The 22,236-nt window shown below is 39.9% G+C and overlaps 1 long non-coding RNA gene across 2 annotated transcripts in view; it reads right to left on the bottom strand.

Moving 5' to 3' along the window:
• Positions 1-19,491, bottom strand: part of LOC148142505 (uncharacterized) — a 133,467-nt gene extending 113,976 nt beyond the window's left edge. For both annotated transcript variants that reach the window (XR_015751908.1, XR_015751907.1), the window contains exon 1: positions 18,991-19,491. This is a non-coding gene — a long non-coding RNA (uncharacterized LOC148142505). The remainder of the gene's footprint in view (positions 1-18,990) is intronic.
• Between the last annotated feature and the right edge of the window lie 2,745 nt (positions 19,492-22,236).

The raw sequence follows: 22,236 nt of genomic DNA, 5'->3' as shown, positions 1-22,236 counted from the left end.
TGGCGCCTATCTAGATGGGTCAACATGGCATAACATGTGCAAATCAATAGCTAGTGTAGTTAACTGTTGTGTGGAATAAACCATTACTGATTAATGGATGGTGCCACCAATTCTCCTTTCTGTCCTGGTCTAAGAGCTTGTTTAGTTAACAATGTTGTAGGATGAAACATAGACAAGGGGAGGTGGAGTGGGCTATTCAGTCTATTAATGTGGTGCTGGAAAAACACAGTAGGTCAGGCAGCATCCGAAGAGCAGGAGAATTGATGTTTTGGGCAAGAGCCCTTCATCAGGAATGCCTCAGGAACCCTCCTCAGATGCTGCCTGACCTGCTGTGCTTTTTTCCAGCACCACACTCTCGACTCTGATCTCTAGCATCTGCAGTCCTCACTTTCTCCTATTCAGTCTATTAAACCTGCTCTGTCAATTAATTTTATCATGGCCTTTCATTCAATCCTGTTCCTGCTTTCTCCTCATACCATTTGATTTCTTTCATTCTAAGAACTATATCCAACTTCTTCTTCAAATCATTCAATGTTTTAGACTCTACCACTTTCCGCAGTTGAAAATTCCTCAGGCTTACTGCTCTCTGAGACTTAACAAGAGACACCAATTTGCAAATTTACATTAGCTACTTCTTAGATATAATTTTACTTAAGGCATGAGGAGCCAGGGATAATAACTCTGATACCATCAGGATCTTGGTTAGAGTTATAAAAAAAACTGCAGATGTTGGAATCCAAATCTTGAAATTCTGTCCACCATCAAGATCTTGAGCAGGACTCCCTGATTCTCTCCCTATCATTATTGTTAGGTTGAGCCTAATGAAGTCTCCAACATTAAATCTTTTGGAACCTTCATCTCATGCCACAATATGTATCCTTGCCAATACTTATTAACTTTTGTTGCACTCCCTATTTTCCAGTCCAATCAGATAATTGAAACAATTTATTCTCATATGGAGAAGGAGGGCCCATTTGGAGATGCACTGTCGATTATTCTTACCATTTCAGCCATCAAGTAATAATCACTCTGTAAAAACTTGTGAAATTAAGTCATAAGGGAGGTGATTTTCTCTAGATACTTTAGAATTATCTAACTCCAGAATGGCCAAGGTGGGGCCTTAAGCTGCAATACCATGTTTAGCACAGAGTGACATTTTGGTAAAGGAGGTGATCACAAGTTGGGAATCACTGTCATTATTGAGATGATTGACAGGTAAATTGCCTGCTAGCACTCATTAAGGAGGCTGCAAGGATTTCAGTGAGTGTGATGCTTCATTTAACAACTTCACATAATGGCAACCAAGCAAACAGGAATAAACAAGCTATTGCTAAAGATTCAGTGCTATTTAACATCATAATCAGCTTTCAATGTTCAGTTGAGAGGGAGATCCAATTGATTACACTGTTTCGCAAGAGAACTTTAGAGACACGCTGGGTCACTTTCAGAAACAATTTGGCAAGAACTCGCATCATACTATCAATTATTTCCTTGAAAGGTCTCTCAGAAATTTGTCCAAAAAGAGTAAGGGCTGCAGCACTGCTATTCGATATTCAGAGAATATCACGAGGAGGAAGACTGTGGGCATTTTGCTGGCACCCTCCTTTGTCTGCGTGAGGAATCTGAGCAGCACTAATTGCTGCAGGATAGAGAGACTAGAGGATGAGGGGGATAGAGATATTTATGCAGGGTATTCAGACAGCAGTGACCCAACATTCACATGACAAGAATAACTGCACAAGGATGTTATGCTTTACCAAAGAGGTTGTCACAGAGTTCAGAAGCATTGAAAAAGGATGATTCGGATGTCTGTGCTCTGTTATGATGCCCTGTTTTAGTCACACCATGGTCCCATTCTTCAACACAATGGGCTGAATCTTACATCTTTTGGTCAAGTTCAATTTGTGTTCAGTTTTTTTTGGCAAATTTGTCACTGAGAGGCCTAGATAGTTTTCTTGTTGTATCTTAACTGAACTCCCCCTCATTAATTACCCACATGCCCCAATGGCATCTCATGTCCAATTTCCACCCCATCTTACCACGCTCCTGCATTTACCATTCAGCAGGTATACCCTGAATGACTGGCACCCCTTGGGGCTGTGGCATTTTTGAAAACACGTTATGTATGCAAACAAGCAGTCTGGTTTGGAAATGCCCCATATGTCGGCTGTCATCTACCCCGGACATGGTTGACAGCAAGAAATCAACACCCTGATTTGGGGGCAAGGTTGCTGCTAGGTGGGATAGTGCCAATGGGGGTCTTCCTCCTCCCCCAGGACCAGCAGTAGAGGCCACTGAATCAGACCATGCCAGCCTGGTACACAATTACCACCTGGATCAGTTAAGTTTCATCTCCAGTACCTCACCCTTCCTGTTTTTGCATTCACCCCCATTCAAGCTGTACCACTCTCGCCACCACATTCAATATCTCTCCTCACTCAGTTGGTGTCACTCACCCCAACATTTGACACTACTAGCCCAGCGTGTTTTTTGCGCTGCTTATTCAATCACTCAGAACCTCTCCCCACCTGGACCCTAGATATTAGCTATGTCACCCACTTTTACCTCCTGTTAATAGCTGTCCATCTCTCATTTTAGGAGTCACAGTTGATCAGAAGGGGCCGATATGGATAGTGGATTGCTTGACATCCAGCTCCTCACCCCTTATGAGAGGAGAATCCTGTCCCTGACCATCTCAATCAAGCCATGAAATATTATTGGCGGCTGCTTTTGACTTACAGTGCTGGGATCCCTGAACAACTGAGGCTCGCTGTCAAGGATGACAGGCTCCTTAGCTTTAATTCTGCACTAGGTGGCAAGGCAAGAGAGCCATACTCTGGCTGAGGGAGCAAAGCTCAAAAATGCAACACAAATGTACAAACATGGAGCAAGAATAGACCACTTGGCCCTTCAAGCCTGTTCTGCTATTCAATAAGATCTGAGCTGATCTGAATTTGATCTTAACTGTACATTCCTGTATATCCCTGATAACCTTTCGTCCACTTGTAATCAAGAATCTACCTCTGCCTTAAAAATATTTAAGCATTTTGCATCCACTGCCTTTGAAGGAAGAAAATTCCATAAACCCTCAACCCTCTGAGAGAAAAAAACTTTTCCTCCTACCTACTTTAAATGAGTCACATCTTATCTTTTTGCTATGACCTCTACTTCTAGATTCTCCCACAAGAGGAAACATCTTTTCCACCTCCACCAGGTCAAGTCCAATCCAGATTTTCTCTATTTCTACTGAGTTACTTTTGATTCTTCTAAACTCCAGAGGATACATGCTTAACTTGTCTAGCCTTTCCTCATAAGGCAATCACTCATTCCAGGAATTGGTATACCATGACGGACTCTTTCTCAACCACTCCCCTTGCCCAAGGTTAAACCATCACCAGTCGCCTCTCTCTAATGAGAGAACAGGCCTATGTCTGGTAGAACTATGGCGACTTTACCTTTTTTTATTAGTGTACTAAAACCTCTGAACTGCTTTCAGCACATTGGCATCCAACTGTAATGCAGGTGACATTGCAAGGCAATACAATCCTGGGAAGCTGTGTGTGTGTTCATGTAGACTGAGACTGAGTATGCACTAAGACAGCCTGCTGCAATTCATGAGCTTTGTGTGTGTCTCTCAGTGCAGTGTCCCTGCTGCAGCATTACAGCAATATTTGCCGGTGTCGTCCAAATGGCGGCATTAAATTGCAGAAATGTCCTGAAGTAGATCAGAGATGTGAATTCTTAGAGGCTGGTGCACACTGGATGCCAAAGTCCATGGATGTAGCTAAAGCTCAAGGAACGTGCCCTAAGATGTTGGCAACAGTAAGTGAGTGGCAAATTGAATCTACCTGGTACTTGGATTTCATTCCTTGTCAAGTTTTCCAAATGTTGAGCTGGGTTGGAGGGTATGTTAAAATGGGAGGCTATATATTAATGAGGTGAGTTGGGCTGTTTAAGTAGGTGTTTAACAAGCAATGATCACTGACTATTGACATCTCATCACTGCCTAGTGGGAATCTCACCACCCTGCTTCTAAAAGCATAAAAGCTGACGTTAGTTACTCCTAATGTCGAGATGAGCCTCACTTCATTTTTCGCCAGATTCTGCCATGCATTTCGCCTTAGCCCATATCACTCAGACCCCTAAAAGATACCGCTCAGCATCTCTGGAGTTGATACTGCATGTGCTCCCTAATAGTTATACACACTTTAGTACTGATGGGGAGATGCCGGTGTTGGACTGGGGTGAACAAATTCAGAAGTCACACAGCACCAGGTTACATTTTTAAAAAAGCATCCCCTGAAAGCTTGTGATTTTAAATAAACATGTTGGTCTATAACCTGGGGTTGTGACTTCTGACTTTTTAGATTATAGTCCCAATCTTAGTGTAAATCATCTTCCATCATTCAAGATGATTGGAGAAAACTTTAATCAAAAGGTCAGCATGCCAAAGACCTTTTGGGTCAAAGCTTCAGACAGTCAGTGTAAACTATCAAAGCTCTAACAGGCATAGCTGAAAGAATGTCATAAATTCCTTGTGACTAACTGGAGTGAAGTGAGTTACATCTTTTTTATCCCTTTCACTCATTTGTGCCTTTCTAGAAGTTGTTTGCAGGGAGCAGGGAGAATCGCAGGAACATGAAACAGGAGTAGGAGTAGGCTGCACAACGTCTCAAAGCTGCTCAGCCATTCAATACAAATACAAAGGGAAACACAGCTGCAAACAAAAACCAAACAAGTTGATTAATTGGAGACCGCTCCACCCAATACTGAAATTCAAGTCTAGCAACTAGGTGTTCCCTGGATGTTTTACCCCCCAGCATAAATAAACCTTTTGGAACCATTTCCGCCTACCTGGGTGTGCATGGACTGGAAATTTGTCTACAGCACTGCAAAGGGTGTTTGTTCAATGTGTGATAGATAGAAAGCAGGCTGGGATGGTACAGAATGTCTAAACTTTCTGTGCACCTTTAGATTTCAGGGCAGAAGACTATTGCTAAAGATGGAACTCACGAAGTGACTCTGTTTTCACTTTTACCGCGGTTTCGTTTCTCATTCTCATATCTATAAAGTGGGCGGCTGAGCCACTTGAAACTTTAACAAGAGCCTGGCTCAGTCTTACTCAGCATAAAAAGCATCAGCGACAGAGTAACAGCGCACAAGGCTAGAGAAGTGGCTTTGAAAACAGAACTGAGAAAGCCACGAGTCTATTTTTTTTTCTGAAAGACAAACAATAACAGGATGCTGCTGACACATGGATGGTGCTTCAGTCAGATCTGCAGTGTCGTTACTTCCCCCGTTTACTCATTTGAAGATCACTAGACTGTAAATAAAATAATTTCATTGGAAAATGGAGAGGTTGTGTGGAGGTATTGAGCTGCTTGATTTCAGAAGACCTGTATTTTCACTTCTGATAAGAACTGGCCTAACCAACCCACAGATTTATATTGAAAACCAAAGCATGTAACCACAGTGGCAGTACTGGCTCGCAGTTTTGGCTGCCTCCTGTGCACTCTTTCTTTCACTGTTTCTATTTCTGTTTGCAAGAAATGAATCTTGAAACTGGTATTGCTAGCTCATTCTTCATGCAATGTTTCATGAATTCTCTTGACATTTTGATAACAATTTTAATTTTGTTCATCAAGCTGTGAACCCATGATCTAGATGGATCCCTTTGACTCTGCCGCCTGAGACTGATGCTTAGGGAGAAGGAGCCCTGTTTTAGAGGAGTGGGAATCTCTGGGCTGAATTAGGTGCTGGTCTGGAAATCCTGTGTTGCTTTCCTTGAAGCAGAGAAGGCTGAGTGGAACCTGATTGAGGGTACAAGCCGTTTGAGGAACATAGACAGTGGTCAATAGGAATAACCCTTTTTCCTTAGTTACTGTCATAGAGTCAGACAGCAGGGAAACAGACCCTTCAGTCCAATGCCGACTGTAGTCCAAAACTAAACTAGTCCCACTTGCCTGTTCCTGGCCCATATCTCTCCAAACCTTTCCTCATCATTTACTTATCCAAGTGTCTTCTAAATATTGTAATTGTGCTCAGAGGGGTCAAATATCAGGGGGCATAGATTTAAGGTTAGAGTCGGAGTTTTAGAGGGATTTTAAGAAGATTTATTTTCTCCTAATGGGTGGTGTGTTTCTGAAATTTACTGCTAGAAAGGGTGGTAGAGGTAGGAACTGCCACATTTCAGAAGGATTTAGATGAGCACTTGATAAACCATAGCATACAAGACTATGGGCCAAGCGCTGGGAAAGGCAATTACAGCAGATCGATGTTTAATGTCCCGCATAGACACTACAGGCTGTAGCGTGAAGGACCTCTCTCTGACCTGTAATTTCTATGATTCCATGACTCTGATTAACCCCAATGTCAGATTTACCGTGTGCCTGAAACGGGCTTTACATCAAAGCTGATGGGCTCTATGGAAATTCAGAATTGTGGTTTGGAGTGGGATGGGGCAAAGTCATGCACAGAAATTGTCTCCAACAAACGTGAGTGAGGAATGGGTGGTGACCAAGTAAAGGTGACAGAGGGAAGGGCAGTACCAGAGAGACAAATCCTGGGCCAAGATGAGTCTTCATGCTGCTTCTATTCCACCAGGATCCTTTTAACAGTTGGAGAAAGCTCTTTCCTGAACTTCCTCTGGAGGGGATACCACCCACTCCATCTGGAGGCTGAAGTTGACCCACAGTTAAAATGGCCTGGATATCATGACATAATTAAGACACATTCTTGCCATTTCAATTAAGCCTGCCTCTGACGTAAGGAAAGTTAAAAGACTGGGACTGGAACATATTGGCATTATGGTGCACAGCTCCCAGACCCCCTGCATTTTTACCTTTGCCCCATACTGTTCCCACAAGGCAGGGTGGGTAAAACACTTTGTAGTATTCCTGTTTTTGTGGCATTATAACAGCTGTTGCTTCCATCTCTACAATAATATTATGTTGCAGAATCTAAACTTCACTCTTTAATTATGCTCAAAATGATTGATGACCATCAAAGTCAATACAGTAGCAACATTGTATTTTGCATTAGCTACACTGGGGTAAGTTTCAAGCTAATTCTTTATGTGTTGTCAAAGTTGTTTTTAAAGCTTTTGCAGACACAAATAAATGGACAAAGGCAACTTACTACTGAGTTCCATAGCCTTCCGGCCTCAATGGAAAGAATCAGATGGTGAGAACTATGATTAAAACATTCAAATAATATAGCTTGCTACAGCTTAACCTGCTGGCAGAGAGAAAGAGAGAGAGAGAGACGCTCTGAGGTTCAGAGCATCGAAATAGATGACTTTCTTTTTGTTTTAGAAAATTGCCTTGGCTAATTTTGTTTGAACTCGCAAATCAGGTGGTCAGATTTACTCAGTCTTGCTTTTAGTTATTAAAGAGCAATACTTTGAAAAACACAGAACCTTCACAAACATCTGTTCACTGCATTGCGCCAAGCTTTTCACAGTGGTTACTTTCAGTCATTCATATATTTTGAAAAACAGACTTAACTCTTTAACTGCTGATCGTGCAGGTGTTTAGCTCAGCAACAGTGAATGAGAAGATGAAGAGAACACTGTTAGTTCTCCACACTGCTTACGTGTTTTGGGAAAAATAAAGCTGCGTTGTTGTTTGTTTACATACTATTTCTCCTTATCATTTACATTATCGACCAAAATTGTTCTGTTGAATGATGCACTATATGCAAACATGCACGTGTAATCATTTTGATGTACAGGGTCTGCAACTCAGCAACACAACAGAATATAGTCGTTTCTGCTATAACATGGGTTTCTTCAATACGATCAGCTTGAACATGATTGAAGAATTTAGAACATTATTGGTAGAACACAAACTTTCCTTACCTGCATTGGCTATAATGCGATTCTGGCCTCATTAGTTTAAATGGCTCGGCTATTGTGCGATTTTCTTATGACACGAGATCGCAAGAGAATGGAACTATTGTGTTATATCCGAACCGACTGTATCTCCCCAACATTTTGTGATTGTCATTCAGTATTTTTAGTCCCTGCATGATTTAGTATTGAAACATAATAAAGAAAGAATAAATGAACATTGCAGGACTACAGGAAAAAGGCAGGGGAGTGGGAACGGCTGAGCTGCTGTTGAGTTGGCACAAAGATGGGCCAAAATGGCCTCTTTCTCAGAATGGCAACCAATCGATGATTCTATTGTTCTATAAGGGGGTGGTTCTATGAGGAGAGACTGAGTAGGAGTTTAAAAGAATGAAAGGTGATTCCCCTTAAGTTGTATAAAATTCCACTTACGGGCTGAGTGGAAATTCAACGTGGTGACTTGAGATTTGATGCTGAAAATGTGTTGCTGGAAAAGCGCAGCAGGTCAGGCAGCATCCAGGGAACAGGAGAATCGACGTTTCGGGCATAAGCCCTTCTTCAGGAAAGATTTGATGCTCAGGGACACAGATCAACTCCAGCATGGTCTCTGATGGAATTACAATTTGAATGAATAAGCCTGGAACATGAAGGTAGTCTCAGCAATGGTTCCTTGAAGTCACCAGAGGACTTGGCCGAGTGGATGTTGAGAGACTGTTTTTCTTGGTTTGCGTTTCCAGAACTGAAGGTCATTCTCTTAGGATTAAGGGTTAGCTGTTTAGGACTGAGATGAGGAGAAGTTCTTATTTATACTTAGAGGATTGTAATCACCATTTCAGAGGGCTTTGGCGGCCCAATGATTTTTAATAGCCCACTGGACACCAAAGATGTGGGGACAGGGCAGAAAATAGAACCGAGGCCAAATTCAGGTTGCATTAGCATCAAGTATCAACGCAAGCTGTGACATGTGAAACTGCTAGTGTAACGGTTCCCTGATTATGTAAATTTACTGTCCACTCTTGAATTCAAAGCAATTTTTAAATTAAAAAATCATGCCCATTATAGGAACTTAAAAAAAGCAGACATTCAAGATTTGTCAAGAGATACCTATGGTACACCTGTATGCATCTATATGTTTCCTGTGATTTGACAGAAAATGTTAGTGCTTCCTTGTATTTTGGTGATTTCTGTAAACTAATTAACAATTACAACACAAAACACTGCAACATCTCAATTTGACCTGGAACTTTAAAAGCAAGAAATAATTCTGAAAGTACTCATTAAAAAATATGAAGCCATTAATGTGTAAGTACAATGCAGTGAACTGCACATAAATAACCCACTGTTTGCAATTAATGTTGGCTCATATAACTCACAATAAAATTTTCCTTTGAACAGATGTAAATGAAAATGCCTATATGCAATATATTTATACCATCATATAGAGTAACTGTAACAAGATATAACAATAGTGAGTAAAAATTGAACAGATTGGTTGTGAGTTGTCCCATGTTATTTGGATCCTGTTAGCTACAAACTCCACAGCATAAACTTTTACACTAAATTTTGTATTCCAGGTTCAAAATGAAACGAAAATTTATGAGAGGCATGATGACCTTATGAAACCAATCTAAGTATGACTAACTGTAAACATACTGGATATTCTTAAGGTGTTGTTAAATATTTGATTTAAAATTAACATTTCACTTGTTTCAGCTGTTTCACATATTTAACAACATCCTACACTTACATAGAACTTTTAATACGGTAAAAATATATCAAAATACTTCATAGAAGTGAAAATACCCATGAAACAAGGAGAAGTGAGATCAAAGAATAAGGTTTTGAGGAGCTTTTGAAGGAGCAAAGAGAGTTTGCAAAGTAGTGGGTTGTTGGGAGGGCATTTTAGAGTATGTGGCTGAGACACTGAAAGTTGAGCAGAGATTGTGGGGACGCAAAGGAAGTTGGAGTCAGAATGGTAGATGACATATGCAGGAATGAAGTGCTGGGGGAAATAGCAGACATAAGGCAGGTTGAGATTTTGCATGAATTTACAGCTGAGATTAAGGACTTTTGAATTGATGCACTGGGGAATAGGGAGGCATTAAAGGTTGGTGATGACAGGGGTGATAGAGTTTGAATTTACTGTGAAATAGGTAGTCAAAAGTAAAGTTTTCAACAAGTTACTATTCGTGGAAAGTCAGAGTACATGATGTTGGTAAAGTGAAGATGTGTTTCAAAAATACAGGAGTAAGGTGTGGGCAGAAGTAATTAATATTACGGAGGTGGGAATAGGTGGGTAATCTCTGTTAACGGACTGCGTGCAGGACTTGAAGTTAATCTTAAACTCTAATTGCTGAGGTTAGATACTGAAATGACTCCTGAAGGCCTGTATCCTGTCACCAAGTCACACTTTACTTACGCGTGCAAGTACATGACACTGACCCAGCTAGCACAGAACCGGTTCCTAGAGTGAGCAGAATCCCTGACACTCCCGTTTGTATCTGTCAGCCAGGACTCCCCGATTGGATCAGGTTAACAGTCCCAATCAGGGAACTCATTCTATTAGATCCAGCTGGCTGACACTGTTCCAATTACTACATATACAACTGAACTTAGAGTGAGTGAACTGCCAGATTGGACTGGTCATTGGACCAGTGACCCAGGTGTGTAGACTAATGGTCTGAGGACACAGATTAATCCCAGCTTGTGCAATTTTAATTTTAATTAATAAACTAGTCTTAGTAATGGTGCCTTGAAACCACCATCAACTAATGTAAAAACCCACCCTTACCTGGTTTGCTCTATATGTGATTCCAGACCGTCTGAAAGGAATTCTTAACTGCCCCCTGAAATGACCAAACAAAACACTCAGTTCAAGGGCCACAAACTTTGGCCTTACCAAAAGTAAGAAAGAAGAGGGATTTTAAAAAAATAATTCATAGAGTGTGGGTGTCACTGACTAGGCCAGTGTATATTGCCCATCCCTAATAAGGCAAGTAAAAGTCAACCACATTGCTGTGTCTCTGGAGTCACACATAGCCTCAGATCAGGTAAGGACAGCAGTTTCCTTTCCTAAAGGTCATTAGTGAACCAGATGGGGTTTTCCAGCAATTATTTCATGGTCTTCATTTGACTCTTATTTCCATGTTTGTAAAAATGGTAGGATTTAATCCTAGGTTCTCAGAACCTGATCTCTGGATTAATCATCTAGCAGTAATACCACTGGCTATCATGTGCTATCATAATGGCTAATATGCAGAGCCTTTGTCAGATAAGAGCAGCAAATTTCTGAGCACCCTCCAGTCAGTGCAGCTCAGTCAGCTTCAAGTGCAAGAGGTTGAGAATTTTGCTGATAGAAACGGCAGGGGATGGGAACAGTCAAGGACTTGGAGGATAATTTGGATGTAATCTGTTAGCTGTGGTTTAGTTGGGAGCATTCTCCTCGCTGAGGCAGACGGTTCTGATTTTAAGTGCCACTAAGGGCAAATATTCCAATGTGAAAGTTTTGCACTGTTGAAGATGCGATCTTTTGGAAGAAACATTAAACTGAAGGCCTTTCAGTCCTCTCAGCTGAATGTAAAAAAGTCCCACAGCAATTTTACAGGCAAGAGAAAGCTCAAATTATCAGTCGTATCCTGGTCAATAATTATCCGTCAATCAATGACACAAAAACAGACCATCTGTACATTATCACATTGCTGTGTATGGAAGTCCCCTGTGAGAAAATTGGCTGCCGTGCGACCCACATCACAACAGTGACTGCACTTCAGAAATATTTTGTTTGATGCCAAGTGCTTTGGAATACCCAGTGATTCTGAAAAGCATTGTATAATCGTGAGTCTTTCTTTGTAGGAAATGAGGGCATCAAATGCAGAGGCAAGGAAACCATGGAACAAGTTGAGTGTTGGGAAGAATCCAAGAGAAGTGGGAGTGTGACAGATGATAAGACCTTTTTTTTTCTAAAAACAATGCACTGGGAATGTAGATAATGAAGATTATGCCAGGATTTTCACTGAGTTGGGATGATTGGGAGCCCTATAAAAATGGTGGACAGGTCCTGATTCCAGCATTCCCCATCCCATTCCTAGGCTTTCTGATTTTCAGTCATTCCTTTTAACAGTGTGAACTGATTTGGTTCACGAGGTCATAATAGCGATCTGGAGAGCTCCATTCCCCAAATATTTCATGCATTGAGGCCAGCTTTTTGAAGAGTTGTGGTTCAGAGGTGTTGTGAATCATAGTCAGCATGACCAAGCCTTTCAAAAATAAGTTGAAAAAGTCCACCTCATTTCCTGCATGTTCAATGTTCAGTACACAGTACAGAACCAACGAACCTTGTAGTGATTATAGGATGTAAACCAATGGCTTTAAAACAACGGTCATTTATTCATTGTAATGTTAAAAGAAATGTCCTTTTACTACAGGACAATTAAATTATCATTCAGAAACTTTAACCTACTAATAATAGACACTGCAAAACCTTGAAATTTCTTAATCTTTGTGTAATAAACCTTATGCAAATAACAGTATAAATGAGAGAGTGAGAGCTGTTAATGGTGCAATGTTTTCCCTGAGGCTCAGATGTTTCAACAGACTCATGGGTTTTTGAGTTTTTGGCCAAGAATGCATAACAAGAGTTGGCTGAGGGCCGAGATATCCATTACCTACCAACTTCCCACCAACCACCTCCCTCCCCCAAAATGAAAATTCCATCTTTATAGGCAGTTTTTCCTTACTTAGGTAGGCAAGGCTGGGGTTTATTTTTCCATTTCCCTCTATATGCTTCAGAGATGAAAATCCAGGTCAATGTGTGGGTCAGGTTAAATGAGATTATGGATTGAAGAAATATTAAAAGGACGCAATGGGAATTTGGAAGAAGGTTGAAATCACTAAGTACAAGGGCTTGCTGAGTATAGATGCCGATGAAAAAAGATAGAAAAATTTTGAAGTACAAAGTTGCCTGGAAGAGGTTAGATGAGAAAAAAACTTAAAAGAAGAAGCGAAAGGGTATAGCGGGTGAGACACTTGAATGATGAACAGGTACTACAAAGAAAGGTGTCACTTTAAGATTTGATCTGATGTTTACAGCTTGGTCATTATCGGAGCGGCTATGGAAGGTGAAGGTTTGGGCAAATATGTACCTGGATGGGACAGTCTCAATGAGAAATGAAGAAATATCTGTCAGGCAAATTTTCATCAATTGGTGGATGTTTGTGAGGTCATTAAGAATGAAGGCTTTGAGAGTTGTATTTAGAAGGGAATGGATATCAAAAGGATAATGCAAAGTGTGTGATTTTCAGAATATTTATATATTCTTATACAAAATGGAACTTATTTCGTTTTTTGAAATGTGTGTTACTCTTTGAAGCTGTTTTGTTTATGTGTTTGCAACTGAGAAATAATGTTAAGTATATAAAAGACATTTTTATGATCCCATGCTATTGGGACTGCTATTTGGCAATCCTGTCTCTGAGAACTCTTTGTTGCTGCAGTGATCTCATTGGGAGTGCAGGATCATACAAATACCCCAAGGGCAACAAGAGACGGCCAATAAATTCTGGCTCAGCCAGTGACACCCACATTCCACAAGTGAATAAATAAAAGAATTAATGATAAGAAACTATTTTGAAAAGAGATATTCAATCATGCACTTCAATAGCACCTGCTGGAGGGAAGGAAGAAAGTGAAGGAAACAGTGAGAATCATAGAGAAACAGAACTGTCGAGAGAAACAGATGGAGGAGTGAAAGGGAAATGGAACTAGCTGAAGTAGAGAAAGTGTGTAAAAACACAGTTACAGAGAACTAGTTTATTTCAATACTGTGATGCAAAGTCATGGTTCAGAAGAAGTCAACGTTCATGTTACATTGACTCCTACCCATTTGACTGATGTCTCACACGCTACCTATGGATGGAGACAGGAGTTCTGCTCTAGCTTTCAGGGGGAGTAGCTGTATCTGTATCAGCTCCCTAGCATCCTAGTGACCAATGTGGTTGTACTTATCACTGTCATGTAATAAACCTTCTTGTTACTTAAGAACAATGCCTCTTCTATAGTTACTCTATGGTAGTGTATTCTCTCCCAACAATCCTTATTACAAAGTAAACGTGAAGGAAAATCGATGGTGGCAACTAACCTCAAAAATCCCTTACATGTTAACATATATGGTCGAAATGGCAAATAACACAGGGTACCAGGAGTGGTCATTTGGCAAAAGACAAAAATAGAACATTGCAAGACATTACAGTCTGAGGCAAAATAAAATGATTCAGGCCTCATGTTGGCTAATTTCAATATCACTCATTTTAACTGCAAGTGCTGAAAGAATCAAAATCCAAAAAGTCTTAATAACATTTTTTTTGGATTTAAAGTGACTTTGAGCTGACCAAATTAGGCAAGAAAATCAAATTAGATGAGGTAATGTGACCCTCACAAAAGCAAATAGCCATCTTGGTAGTAATTAAAGGAAGAAGGAACATGCAATTATTTAAAAGTTAGTTATAAATGATTATTTTGCCCACTTGAGGAATTAGGTGGAAGAATGATTTGATTTATTATTGTTACATATACCTTGGTACAGTGAAAAGTTTTGTTTTGCTTGCAGAACAGACAGATGATACTATACATATCGCATTAGGGTAATAGAACAGGGTGAAGAATACAGTATTACGGCTGCACAAAGAGTGAGCTCATTATTAAATTTAAATTTAAAGTGTTGGCTGTAGACATGTAATTATTTGATGTAACTATTAGTCTACATCAGATTCATCTTTTGTAAAAGCATTTCCCAGGATAATTTAAGCTTAAAAGGAGGCTTAATGTCTTCCTACTCTTTTATAGACTGGAGTGATATCTTGTGAATGCATAAGTCTGGCAGCAAAAAACTGTTACTAGAATGAGTTTGATCTGTGTTTTATGGTCATGTTAGTAAATGCTTATTCAGACCTCAAGACGAGTTTGGTTTTATGGAGAATTGAAACTCACTGATCAGAGCAATGTAAGACTTGAGAGTTGAAATAATCCAGAGAAGAAAGTATAAAATCATCCAAAATAATAAGAAAAGATTGTGGACACAATAATAACAACTTGTATTTGTACAGTGCTGAAGAAGGGCTTATGCCCAAAACGTCGATTCTCCTGCTCCTCGGATGCTGCCTGGCCTGCTGTGTTTTTCCAGCACCATATTTTTCAAATTTGGTCTCCAGCTTCTGCAGTCCTCACTTTCTCCTTTGTACAGTGCTTGTACACAATAAAGTGTAGTTACAGAGCATTATCAAAGAAAAGTTGATAGTGAGCCACATAAGGAAACATTAAAAGAAAAATACTGTGGATGCCTGGGAATCTGAAACAAAATAGATATTGCTGGAGAAACGCAATAAGTCTAGCAGCATCTGTTAGAAAACAAAGAAAAGAGAAGCAAGTGCTGAGTTTCTCTAGCGTTTTCTGTTTTTTAAAGAAATATTGGCGAAGGTGACCAAATGCTTAGTCAAAAATGTATAGGCATTAAGGAATAGCACATAGCAGAAGAGAGAGGCAGAGTTTAGGGAGAGAATTCCAAACTTTGAATCTTGGTAGCTGAAGGCACAATCACCAAAGAAGTAGCAATTAAAATGGCGGATGTGTAAGACGTCAGAATAGGAGGGAATTCCCTAATTATCCAAAGGGCAGTTAAGTTGCTGTGAATTTGGAGACATGACCACTTAAGGGCAGCAGATTTTCTTCCTAAATGAGTATGAATAAATCAGATGGATATTTACAGCAATTGGCCAATTTTCCATGGTTGCTGGAAGGCTATTTTTAAAAAAATTCTAGATTTTTAAAAAATTAATTCAATTTCACCACCACAAATCCATGTTCCCAGAATTTCCGCCTGGCCTTGACATTACCATCATGCCACCACCACCTCTGCCCCAACTATTTTGATCCAGTGGTAGCCACAGTCAGAAGTGTGACATGTGGTGTGCAGTTTGGCTTGCACCAAGTCTTCTGCCAGTCCTCTATACCAAATACATCTCTGTAAGATTCAATGCCCTGTGAGAGTTACTGTGAGGCCTACTGTGGGCTTTAGTAAAGGGCTCAGTGCTGAGCTTGCAGAAGGTAATTGATCACAGGGGATAGAACACCTTCCCAGAAAAACCCATAGGAGCATCGCATTGTAAAAATGTTATTCCTCTTTGACAATTCCCAGAGTTCATGTCTACCCTGAGAATTGCGTGGCACCATTCCAATTTTCCTCTTGCGTGTCAGAATAGATACTCTTAAAGATGGAGGTCCTCTGTCCTAAATATGTCATTGATCTTACTTCTGCTATGTGGGAAGTCTTGCAAATGTTTTACACCTATCACAACCAAAGCACTGTAGCTTAGTTACTGTTGAAATATAGGATGAGTTTGGTTCCTTTGCATGTAGAGGTACTTTTAGGAGAAAGTGAGGACTGCAAATGCTGGAGAGTCAGAGTCAAAAAGTGTGGTCCTGGAAATGCTCAGCAAGTCAGGCAGCATCTGAAGAGCAGGAGAATCGATGTTTCAGGCATAAGCCTGAAATGTCGATTCTCCTGCACCTCGGATGCTGCCTGACCTGCTGTGCTTTTCCAGTGCCACACTTTCTGACTGTAGAAGTACGTCTGTCGGAAGAGCCAATGCACTGGCATATTTAAACCGCATTATTTATTGGTGCCACAACATCATGTATTTTGACTTCAGACTGGCACTGGGTCTTTGATTGGCTATGGCAAAGAGACCTTTGACATGCTGACATACACAAACTGAAAACTGAATATTGTCAGGCAGTTCCATTCACCCGCTAACCAGGCATTTGTTCTCACTGTAAATCTCTGTAGGGGCTCAAATCTTACCTATGATAATCTTAGAGTAATTAATTCAATTTAGAAAAAAAAATCACCCCCCATTCGAAACTGTATTTTCTTTCAGCTATTCTAACAATTCTGTACATTAAGTGACATGAAAGCTGAATAGTAACCAGGCCAATTAATGCTTTTACAACAGGGAACTCAAGTGAATGGTTGTAGCTTGTTTTAAAGAAAAGAAACCTTGTCAATCATGTTTCAGAACATTCCTCTGAGGAAAATGAAATGTTTTTTTAAAGGTCACGTTTTCGAAATTTACTTATGTTATTGTCACAGTAGCATGATTGAAATCAGAATTCACGGAGGAAATGCAGACACAAAACTGTATATGTTTGCTTTTCACAGCAGTATTCCTAAGATGGGTCCCAAGCAAAAAACTGATTAATGGTGCTGCCCTTACACAGATGTGAGTAACTCACACTGATTCAGAAATGTTTATTGCTTAATTTTTCTTCAAGATATGTTTCTCAGTAAATACTTCTCAAATTTTATTTCAGAGCATCCTTACAGTGTGGCAGCAAGCCATTCAGCCCATCAATTCCATACCAACCCTCCAAAGAGCAACCCACCCAACAACTCTGCATTTCCATAGCTAATCCATCCTGCACACTATGGGCAATTAAGCATGGATAATCCACCTGATCTGCACATCTTTGGACTGAGGGAGGAAACCAGAACACTCTCACAGGAAGAGTGTGTAAACGCCACATAGACAGTCACCTGTGGATGGAATTGAAGCTGGGGTCCCTGGCCCACTGGTACAGTAGTGCTAACCACTGAGCCACTGTTCCGCTCTGTATTGAAGACCATGAATGTAAAATTTCTATTATTTCCATAGAGAAGCTCTTAAGATGTATTTTCCCCCATTGTTTCCATACAATTTCTCCTGGGCACACAGAGTAGTGTTGTGTAGCGTGGACTAAGAACTGCTATTCCTGGGGGAGTTCAATGAACCGAGCAATACAGCACCTTCTTTGCAAGTGTATAATTGATTTTCCAAAATCTTGTTATACACTTTGCTGGTTGTCTAGATATAAGCCTCTGGCCCCAGGGAATTTCTTGTTCCCTTGACTGACTAGTTTTGTGAGTTTACAGCTCACACATTGTGATGTTGAAACAAAACTTAGATTACTGTAACAGCGCTACCCAAGTTGTCAGAATTACTGTAATACTCAAAACTGACATCAAAAAGATAAGACCTCAGAAATGAAATGATTTTGGGGTTGCAATTCTGGTGTAATTCTCTTGAAACTGGCCAAACTCAGATCCACATGACATTTGTCCCATTCAGAGAAAAACATGTGAAAATGATTAACTGGGAGAGTGGTGACAGGGAGAGGAAATTTTGGCTTCTCAGCTGTCCTGTGTTAGTTCAGAGACTTCTCTAGGCCATTCCTGAACTATCCTGGAAAGCTTACCACATGTGCTACCATTACGCTCATCAGAATCCAGATATGTTAAGAAAAAGAAGGCTTAACACATCAATAGATACATGGCACAGGAAAAGTACATGTATGTGTCTGTTTTCTGTAACTTGTTCTTTCTGAGACAGGGTCACTGGCCTGAATCTATAGGGAGCATCTCTCCACGTAAGAATTTGAAGTAGGAGTAGGCAATTTAGACTCTCAAGCTTGCACTGCTATTCAATATAATCACAGTTGATTTCAACTCAGGTTCAACTCCACTTTCCTGCCCACCCTCCATAACTCTTTGACCTGTCAAGTCATCCTTATCTTTTAGTACCTACAGAGGCATGTTGAAAAGAATTTATAGGTTGACCATATTTAGTTACATTATGAACCCACCTTCCATGATCACTTCGTCACCACGAACCTAAGCCTGGAATTTTTCTCTCAAAGGCTGGATGTTACCCTCTGCACCACCATCCAATACCCTAAGGACAGCTGCTAAAACCATGCTAGCATTGTCTTTTCTTAGTAGTTGTCAAATCTTGCTGCAGTGCCACATATCTGACTCTTCCCTGGTATCTTTGAGTTCTAACTCCTCTGCCCCATTATTTTTCAGTGATTTCCAAGTTTCTCTGCATTTGTGGGTAATTTTGGTTTGATTTCCACCCATTTCCCATATGCTGGGCGCATCAGATGTATATGTGTTCAAACTAGATAGCTTGCATGCACCAGCACATTCTATTTCAGGTCTGTCATGTTTAACTTTTCCATTTTCTACAATTTTAGTCTATCTTCTTTTTAACCCATTATAGCTAAATCTAAACATTCTGTAACCTTTCATTATAAAATTTATTTGAAGCACTTACTGATTCTTTGCTGCCTTCCAAGTCTATTTTGGACATATGTGGATGTCGATATGTCAAGTGAGGTCTGACAGTGTGAAGACAGAACTGCTGATGCTGGAAATCTGAAACAAAAACAGAAATTGCTGGAAAATCTGAGCAGGTTTAGCAGCATCTGTGGTGAGAAATCAGAGTCAATGTTTCGGGTCACGTGACCTTTCTTCAGTGTAAAACTTGATGCAAATGTATTCAATGAGGCAAGATTGCTACAGCTGGCAACATTAGGAGAATGTTGCAGATGAAATCTACGACCAGTCAGAGTAATAGCTTTTGCGGTGTAGCGGTATCGTCCCTACCCTGGATCAGGAGGTCTATGTTTAAGTTTCACCTGCTCCAGAGGTGTGTAATAACATCTTTGAACAGGTTGATTAGAAAAGTAGGTTTAAAACCTTATAAAGTATGAAACATTTAAACAAATTGCAGAGTGGCGAAGCCTACATTTCTTTGAGTCCTGATATTTCCAGTTGGAGTCTTTGAAAAATATAGCTATATTCCTATTGAAAAATATGATATACACTGTCTAATGTTTACTTTCTTGGCTTAGCTTAATTTTCCTTTACTCTTAAAAGTCGTGCAAGGATTTAAAAAATAAAAAATGTAATAAGTCACACCTTTAAAAATCTAAATTCAAATTGCAGTATATGCTTAATTTAGACGTATATAGCCCAGGAGGAGGTACAGGCCATGCTATATTCAATATCCAAAGTGATCTTTGTGAGTTAAAGGTCGTGATTAGAATCTAAGATGGTGGAAGCCTTGTACCTTGTTTCTTTCTGAATGCTAACATGCTATGTAAATGCAGGCATGGCTGCTGCACAGAAGACAGCTTTAGAGAGACAAAACTGTAACTAATCCCACTCTGTGCTGTGCACACCGAGTACCAGAGAGAAATAGCTGAAATCCGCGTCAAGGAGATCAAGAACTAAGATCAAGTATAGTCATTTAAACAAAACGTTTTCTTTTTGCACGAAATAAGCTTGTTGTTACTGAACTCCCAGCCCTCATGACTCACTATACTTCAATTCCAGTCAGCACCCCCACTCAAATGTGTCATGGTATCACCATTATTAAGCCACCAATGAATGCAGAAGTTGAGTCAGCTTACTTTTCCATGCTGATCTTCTGTATCATTGAAGAACCAGAACTGTTGTGTATGATGTCATGTGGATACATTGCCATAGCAACATCCAGGACTGTTGTGTTGGCAGGTTACTTCTCCGGCTGTTGTAAAATGATGCTTTTCCCACTGGAACAATTTAGTGGAATTCTCCACAAGCCTCTTTTGAATATGACAACTGGAACTTTAACAATTGCCATTAATTTGAAAATCAACTAGCAGGCTTCATTGGAAAATAAAACAATAATGGACGTATTTCAGATTATTAAACAACCTGTAAAAATTAGATTATTGAACCCATAATCTGTGTTTTACATTAAAAAATTTAAAAACACAGATCAGGAAGCAGTTAGCTCATTTTTTCTTTCTATCTATCCATCTAACTAACTATCTATCTCTCACATGCTCTATATCTATCTATCTATCTATCTATCTATCTGTCTATCTGTCTATCTATCTATCTATCTATCTATCTATCTATCTATCTATCTATCTATCTATCTATCTATCTATCTGTCTGTCTGTCTGTCTGTCTGTCTGTCTGTCTGTCTGTCTGTCTGTCTGTCTATCTATCTATCTATCTATCTATCTATCTATCTATCTATCTATCTATCTATCTATCTATCTATCTGTCTGTCTGTCTGTCTGTCTGTCTGTCTGTCTGTCTGTCTGTCTGTCTGTCTGTCTGTCTGTCTATCTGTCTATCTGTCTACCTATATCTATCTATCACACTCAGAAACCTCGACAATAAGTAAAAAGCTATGGAAATAAATCGAAGCCTTTGAACTACAAATGCGGTAAGACGTGTACCAAAAAATCATTGTATAGATCACAAGACAAATAAAGAGGTATTTGAATTTGCAAGAGCACAAATAGCTTGGAAAAGTGATATCCTGGAAACATCAGTATTTTAACCATTTAATCAGAGCTAAAAAAAACAACTGAGATCTCCTGTGGAGAACGAAGTGGAGGGAGCAGAAAGGGAAATTAATCTAAATGTGGTTGGAAGATGAGCTACATGGATTCTGTGGAGGATGGTGCAAGGCAAACAAGTGTGGGGTAACATGACCTCCTGGCTGGGATAGCGACAAGCAGCAACAGGTCTTAGTGGTGATGACCTCAGGTGCATAGAAGAATACAGCGCAGTACAGGCCCTTTGGCCCTCGATGATGCATCTTCAGCGCCAGTCTGGTTTCTTCTGAAATGTAAGGTTCCGCAATGCAATTTAAGGCTTATTTTAACCTTTTACAAAGGTCCACATTGTGGAAAGGGAGGGAAGCTCAGTTAACAGAGAGGTAACTTCTATTTGTAGAGCCCAGAAGACCCCCTCCTAGATCCACAAAAAACAATTTAAAAACAAATCTTCTAATGAAAAAAACAGTTTGTCATTAAATACCAACAGGATTGCATTGACATTACTTCTGCATGTATTACTGAGATTCCCAACTCAACAAAAAGACCACACTAAAGCAACAGTGTAAATGGGACTATGTAACTGGGAGCCGCAAAGTTTCTGTCAGGTGGTATGTGTTAAAACTTGCCATGTATTCTAAATCCTGGACCTGTGGATTTGGGCTACATTAACCTACAGCTTAAGTTAAGCATGGCTTTCCAGCCAGTAATTCATTCGCTATGTTGTTCTCAACAGTTTTGCACATGCTATTTAATCATCATATTTTCGGACTAAATTAAATAAATATTATCTTGATTGAAATGAAAATTATTATTTTTAAAATGGACATTTTGTGGGATGCTTAGTCAACCAGCTAAATAGACAGGACGCAGAAGGAAAAAGAAGATTTGCGTGGGTGAGTTTCTGATAATGTAAAATAACCCGATTTTGGGTCTAACAGTCAGACAGAGAGTTATGTTTATGCTCTTAACTGCCTCCACTTCCCTCTGAGACCTGCTTCAGAGGGAGGCTGCTGTAATGTGATTCAAACACCTGCATATCTCAATGTATTGCTCTTCATCTTCACTGAATAATGAACCTTTCTCTACAGTTATGTACCACCACCAGCTATTGTTTCTATCCAAGTGTAAAACCCACAAAGTTAATGTGGTCAGAATTTCAAATGAAGGAAAGACACCAG

This window comes from Chiloscyllium plagiosum, unplaced genomic scaffold (genome assembly GCF_037043375.1).
Source record: "Chiloscyllium plagiosum isolate Xiang-an unplaced genomic scaffold, Cpla_swu_hap1 HiC_scaffold_28, whole genome shotgun sequence".
Taxonomy (NCBI): Eukaryota; Metazoa; Chordata; class Chondrichthyes; order Orectolobiformes; family Hemiscylliidae; genus Chiloscyllium; species Chiloscyllium plagiosum.
Note: the sequence above shows the minus strand (reverse complement) of the source record. Positions and strands in the feature narration are given on the sequence as shown.